Below are 7,407 nucleotides of genomic sequence, written 5' to 3'. Positions count from 1 at the left end.
TTTCAAAGGTTGACACATTACTAAACAATTGCAAAAAGTCACACTTGTAAATCTCACCACAATGTCACCTGAATAGTATTTAAGTATTAGGAAATTGCAATATCAAAGTGAAACTGTGTAGTCTCTCAGTCATATCCAACTCTTTGGGATCTCAAGGAATATAACCTGTCAGTCTCCTCTGTCCATGGAATTCTCCAGGCAAGAATACTGGTGTGGGTAGCCACACCTTTCTCCAAGGGATCTTCCCGACCCAGGGGTCAAATCTGGGTCTCCCACATTGCAGGCAGATTCTTTACCATATGAGCCACAAGGGAAGCCAGTGGCAAATATAAGTTTTCCAAAATCCAGGTGCTCACTTGAAAACTTAAATTTTATCACTGGCAACAAGTACTGTCAGTTATTTTTCATGATGTTTCAGGCATATTTTAGTTCATATTCAAAATATGTCTATAAAACACTCAATTCTGAATAACCATGGCTTACCTGTTGGGCATTCTTTCAAGTAAAGATGGTATTCTACTTAAAAAATTATTGATTAGTTCAGTTAGCAATTCAAACATTGCAATACTCTTCCTGGAAAGAACCATCACAATTTAGTATGCAGCTAGTGTTTCATATTACACTTGATCTTAGCCAAAAGGCCAAGAAGCAACTTTATTTGGGGGGGCTCCAATATCAATGCAGATGGTGACTGTAGCCATGAAATTAAAAGACACTTGCTCCTTGGAAGAAAAGTTATGACCAACCTAGACAGCATATTAAAAAGCAGAGACATTACTTTGCCAACAAAGGTCTGTCTAGTCAAAGCTTTGGTTGTTCCAGTGGTCATGTATGGATGTGAAAGCTGGACTAAAAGAAAGCTGAGTGCCGAAGAATTGGTGCTTTTGAACTGTGGTATTGGAGAACAGAGTCCCTTAGACTGCAAGGAGATCCAACCAGTCCATCCTAAAGGAAATCAATCCTGAATATTCATTGGAAGGACTGATGCTGAAGCTGAAGCTCCAATACTTTGGCCACCTAGGGTGAAGAACTGACTCACTGGAAAAGACCCTGATGCTAGGAATGATTGAAGGCAGGAGGAGAAGGGGATGACAGAGGCTGAGATGGTTGGATGGCATCACTGACTCAATGGGCATTAGTTTGAGTAAGCTCCAGGAGTTGTTGATGGACAGGGAAGCCTGGCATAACTGCAGTCCATGGGGTCACAAACAGTTGGACATGACTGAGTGACTGAACTGAACTGAACTGAGTATTTCATATGTACTTTCCATTTTGTCACTCAGAACATTAAAAACTGTGTACTCAAGGGACAACTTTAATAAAATTAATAATTTTTCCTATTTCATCAAGGACATTCTTAAGTAAAACTGGCTTTTAAAAATGCATTTTAAATGACTACCTATGCCTTTTGGTGCCACTGCCTTAATTTGTGATAAAACTCTTACCTATCCTTGCTTTGAACTATCATTGCAAATGTCAATATAGTGAAAGGGAAAAATAATGTCTTCATAAGAGCATGAAAATAGAAAATAGCTTTTACTTTTCAGTGTGTCTAGGAGGATCTTAAACCATACATTGAAGTCCACTTTATAGATAATGAAAGCACTCAGATATGCTCACAGAATATATAAAAATGGTCCAAAATGCTTGAAAATGAGATAAAAGACATCAAGAAAATAATAAAATATTTGAAAGAATAATATAAATCAAACTTAGAAAAAAATTAGAAATGAGTTGACAGAACTCAGAAAAGAAGGAAAAGGGAATTCCCTGGTGGTCCAGCAGTTAAGACTCCATGCTTCCACTCTAGGAGGGACTGGTTTGATCTCTGGTTAGGGTTAGATACCTAAGATACCACATGAACTAAGATACCTCATGCTCTGTGGCATGGCCCAAAAATAAGAGAAAGAAAGGAATAATAATTTCAAAATTGAAGATGAATGTAGAACCAACAAATCAATAAACACAGTAGATTATGCCTTGAGAGGAATAAGTGAAGAAAAGGAATTTTTTAAAGATAAAAAATAATCTTTTTTTAAAGATAAAAAATTATCTTTAATAAAGATAAATGGAGAGATAAAAATGATTTAAGGGAATGTGACACATATTAAATACAGACAGTTGAGAGCCAACGTGTGATCCTAGGAAAGAAAACCATAGCAAGAGAATAGGAGAAATGTTTGAAAACTAACTGAAGAAAACTTTCCTGAAGCAAAAAAAGAAAAAAGATTTGAAGCTACAGCAAACATCTGTTTCTGAGAATATGAACTCAAAACAAACAAAACAGTCATATTCTAGAATTGTTTTCAAAGAAAGGAAGAAAACAAGTTTTGGTCTTCTAAGCAAAAATAGTAAGTGATTTGTAATGTTAAGAAAATTGGATTAGCATCAGACTTTTCAACACTATCACCATATAACAGAAGAAGGGAAGTAAGATATTTAAGACACTCAAAAAGAGAAGATGTAGGCCAAAGATTTTATATTCAGAAAAACTGACTTTCAAGTGCACAGATGTATGATTACCAGTATGCAGTAACTCAAGCAATATTGTACCCATGAGCCCTTCCCCAGGAATCTACTAGAGAATGAACTTCAATCTAAAGGATTAGAGATGCCTTGCTATAAGGACTCCTAATGAACATTAAGTACAGAATATATTAATTTAATAGAACTTGTGGTGTTGGAGAAGACTTGAGAGTCCCTTGGACTGCAAGGAGATCCAACCAGTCCATTCTGAAGGAGATTAGCCCTGGGATTTCATTGGAAGGAATGATGCTAAAGCTGAAACTCCAGTACTTTGGTCACCTCATGAGAAGAGTTGACTCATTGGAAAAGACTCTGATGCTGGGAGGGATTAGGGGCAGGAGGAGAAGGGGACAACAGAGGATGAGATGGGTGGATGGCATCACAGACTCGATGGATGTGAGTCTGAGTGAACTCCGGGAGTTGGTTGCAGAGTCAGACACGACTGAGTGACTGAACTGAACTGAACTGAAGACTAAATGAAGGTTAAAAGGAAGAAAGTGAAAGTCACTCAGTCATGTCCAACTCTTTGCAGCCCCATGAACTATACAGTCCATGGAATTCTCCAGGCCAAAATACTGGAGTGGGTAGCCTCTCCCTTCTCCAGGGGATCTTCCCAACCCAGGGATCAAACCCAGGTCTCCTGCATTACAGGCAGATTCCTTACCAGCTGAGCCACCAGGGAAGCCTTAAAAGGGAGAGAGCCTAGTATATAATGCTTATGTTCTTAGGGAATGTAGATATAGCACAGTGATAAAAACATAAGGGAGAATAGGGAGAGCATAATGCAAAAAAAGAAAAATTAGAGTTACTGTCAGTACATAGTATTGCTAACTGAGACTATTGTATGTGTGATATATATAATAAAACAAATGAGTAGTCAAGAGATGTTTAATTGCATTATCCCCTGTTCCCTTGAGAATCAAGATTCATAGTTTGGAAGAAAGGAGATACAATTGTAATATAGAAGAGGCTAAGGAAAAAAACCTGTAGACTTGAATTTGAATTGGAAATATCACTGTAAACTCATGAGGTATTTCACCTTAGAAAACACAAATGTAGGTGTTGACGTATATATTACCTAGTTGAGTCCACTGAAATGCCTAGAAACAATATCCAGGCCAATAGCAGTGAACTAATCTAGTACTCATTCTAAAGGAGATCAGCCCTGGGTGTTCTTTGGAAGGAATGATGCTAAAGCTGAAACTCCAATACTTTGGCCACCTCATGCAAAGAGCTGACTCATTGTAAAAGACTCTGATGCTGGGAGGGATTGGCGGCAGGAGAAGGGGACGACCGAGGATGAGATGGCTGGATGGCATCACCGACTCGATGGACATGGGTCTGAGTGAACTCTGGGAGTTGGTGATGGACAGGGAGGCCTGGCGATTCATGGGGTTGCAAAGAGTTGGACACGACTGAGCGACTGAACTGAACTGAACTGAACTTAATCTAGTACTCAAAAATATGGTCTTAAAATACTATTTCTCACTAAAAGAAAGCTGTGTTTCTTAGAGAAGTGGAAGATTCTCTTTTTGCAACAAGAAATATATGAGAAAATCATAGACCATCCTGTAATATTAAAGAAGGAATATAATCATCCCTGGGTATCCTCAGGAGATTGGTTCCAGGACCCCCTTCAGAATAAAAAAATCCAAGGATGCTCAAGTCCTTTATATAAGTTAGAGACAGAGAAATATCATATGATATTAGTTATATGTGGAATCTAAAAAAAAAAAAAAACCACAATGGTACAAATGAACTTAATTATGAAACAGAAACAAACTCACAGACTTAGAGAATGAACTCACAGTTACCAGGGGAGAAGGCAAGGGGGAGGAATAATTAGGAAGTTTGAGATTGAAATGTACACACTGCTATATTTTAAATGGATAACCAGCAGGGACCTACTGTATGGCGCAGAGAACTCTGCTCAATATTATGTAACAACTTGAACGTGAAAAGATTTTGAAAAAGAATAGATACATGTATCCATTCTACATCAGGAACACACCTTCAGACACAGAAGTGCATGCAGAGCACCAGGCGAGAGTGGACAGGGGTACTGACCAGTGTAAAAGAATACACAGAACCACACAAAACTCAGCAGGACAAGGAAACTAGGGGGAGAAACAGGAGTGTTAGCAGGACTGGACCTGCCCTCAGCGGGTGGGGGAACTGAAGCAGGGATCTGATCCCCACATGGGGAGAGTTGTCTGAGTCAGAGGAGAAACATTTAAGGCTGAGAGTGAAACAGCTGATCTGTGGCAGCCTAAATGGAATGAGAATCAGACAGCCTTGCTGCAGCCATACATACCCCAGACAGGAACACACGTCCCCTGGAAGGCTCAGTGGCTGGGAACTGGAGTTTAGGGATTGTGGAGCAGTCTCTAGGTGAGGGCTGCTGTTGACTGCAGAGAGATGGATCGAGGGGAAGTGAGGGAAGAGACTGTAGTGGAAAAAGCCTGTGGAGGAGAGCCCGGCAGCCATGGAGGCAAGGCGATACTGCTGAGTAAGGGGTGGAGCCATCACCATAGCCTCTTTCTCCTCACACGCCAGCATCGGCAGCTGAGCAATAGAGAGGCTAGCCCATCAAACACCTGACGCACAGAACTACGGAGTAGGACACCCAGGGTGCTCCTTTAAGTGACTGATGTGCCAAACACAGAGTAGGACCCCAGCCAGGGGGCCCCTATATGAGCCTGACACGCGGAACAGAGAAGGACCCCAGGCAAGGGAGCCCTCTAAGTGCCTGAACAGGCAGAGGTCCGGGGAAAGACTTGCCAAAGAGGCCTTCTGATTGACAGCTACAAGAGGCTTGAGAAAAGATTCTGATAGGGCCGTAACTCCTGGGGCAGAGGCAGTCTGTGTCCCTGCAAACTTTGTGCCAGGGTCTCCAGGAGCCGAACAGCTGCACCACCTTCACACTCGACTCTCATTGGCGCCAGAGCTGCTGCAGGCAAAAAAAAATCTTGGGTCTATGTGTGCAGGGTTGCTTCAGTCATGTCTAACAGTTTGCGACACTGTAGACTGTGGGCTGCCAGGCTTCTCTGTCAGAGGGTTTTCCAGGCAAGAATACTGGGGCATATTGGCCAATACTGGTTGCCCTACCCTTCTAAAGTACTGCATTTCCTGCTGTCCTAGCTGCCAACTCCCCTGAGTACCTGGTGCTGCCAGAACCCCTGAGACCCAAGCAGCTGCACCACCTCCACACCTGGCCCTCACAGGGGCAAACCCAAGTCCTCCAGGGCAGCCTCAGGAGCAAACCCCAGAGGACGACCCACATGCAGAGGTGGAAATAAAACCACAGTTGAAACCCAGGGGCAGTGTGGCTAAGGAAGAAGACCCAAAACCTTCCCACCAGCTGTACAAGCTGTAGATTAAATCCACATGAAAAACTAGGCAGACTCTGCGTCTGCGGAATATATAAAAGGACATTGAGAGCTCCCACAAAAGAAAACACACTAGTTCTGATAGCTGTGGACATTGGAGGCAAGAACACACAGGAGTAGGCCCAGATTAGAATCTGGGCTGCCCCCACAGCAGGTCCAGATCAGCACAGTGTGGGAAGGCACCCTAGGGAGATGAAGTGGACTGTGACTCAAACACAATAAGTCACAAAAAATAATGAAAAGGCAGAGAAATACTACACAAATGAATGCACAAATTAGAAACATAGAAGTCCAAATAAATGAAGAGGAAATAGGCGAGCTACCTGAAAAAGAATTCAGAATAAAGAAGATCAAAAACCTTGAAAACAAAATGGAGAAAATGCAAGAATCAATTAACAAAGACCTACAAGAATTAAAGAATAAACATACAGAGACAAACAATACAATTACTGAAATTAAAAGTACTCTGGAAGGAATAAATGCAGAATATCTGAAGCCAAAGAACGAATCTCAGTGGGCTGGAAGACAAAATGGAAGAAATAACTTCTTAAGAGCAGAATAAAGTAAAAAGAATGAAAAGAGCTGAGGACAGTCTCAGAGACCTCTGGGACAATATCAAAGGCACCAACATTCACATAACAGGGGTCCCAAAAGAAGAAGAGGAAAAGAAAGGGTATGAGAAAATTTCAGAAAAGATTATAGTTGAAATTTCCCCAACACAGAAAAAGAAATAGTCAATCATGTCCAAGAGTCCCAAATAGGATAAACCCAAGGAGAAACATGGCAACATACATACTAAGCAAACTAACAAAGACTAAACGCAAAGAAAGAATATTAAAAGCAGCAAGGGAGAAGCAACAAGTAACATACAAGGGAAACCCCATAGGCTTAACAGCTGATCTTTCAGCAGAAATTCTGAAGGCCAAAAAGGAATGGCAGGATATATTTAAAGTACTGAAAGGGGAAAATCTACAACCAAGATTGCTGTACCCAGCAAGGATCTCATTCAGAATTTGGTGGAGAAATAAAAAGCTTTTCAGACAAGCAAAAGTGAAGAGGATTCAGCACCACCAAACCAGCTTTACACCAAATGTTAAAGGGACTTAAATAGTCAAGAAATATAAGAGAAGGAAAAAGATCTACAAAATCAACCCCAAACAACTAAGAAAATGGCAATAAGAACATACATATCAATAATTACTTTAAATGTAAATGGATTAAATGCTCCAACCAAAAGACACAGACTGGCTGAATGGATACAAAAGTAAGACCCATATATGCGCTGTCTATGAGAAACCCACTTCAAACCTAAAGACACATATAGACTGAAAGTGAGAGGATGGAAAAATATATTCCATGCAAATGGGAAGCAAAAAAAAGAGCTGGAGTAGCAATCCTCATATCACGCAAGATAGACCTTAAAATAAAGATTACAAGAGATAAGGAAGGACACTACATAATGATCAAGGGATCAATCCCAGAGGAAGACATA

At 40.9% G+C, this 7,407-nt stretch overlaps 1 pseudogene; it reads right to left on the bottom strand.

The window, feature by feature from the left end:
* Positions 1–485: 485 nt before the first annotated feature.
* Positions 486–653, bottom strand: LOC128057113 (uncharacterized; annotated as a pseudogene).
* Between the last annotated feature and the right edge of the window lie 6,754 nt (positions 654–7,407).

The sequence above is a fragment of the Budorcas taxicolor genome, chromosome 11 (assembly GCF_023091745.1).
Source record: "Budorcas taxicolor isolate Tak-1 chromosome 11, Takin1.1, whole genome shotgun sequence".
NCBI classification, from domain to species: domain Eukaryota; kingdom Metazoa; phylum Chordata; class Mammalia; order Artiodactyla; family Bovidae; genus Budorcas; species Budorcas taxicolor.
This window is presented reverse-complemented; position numbering and strand designations above follow the sequence as displayed.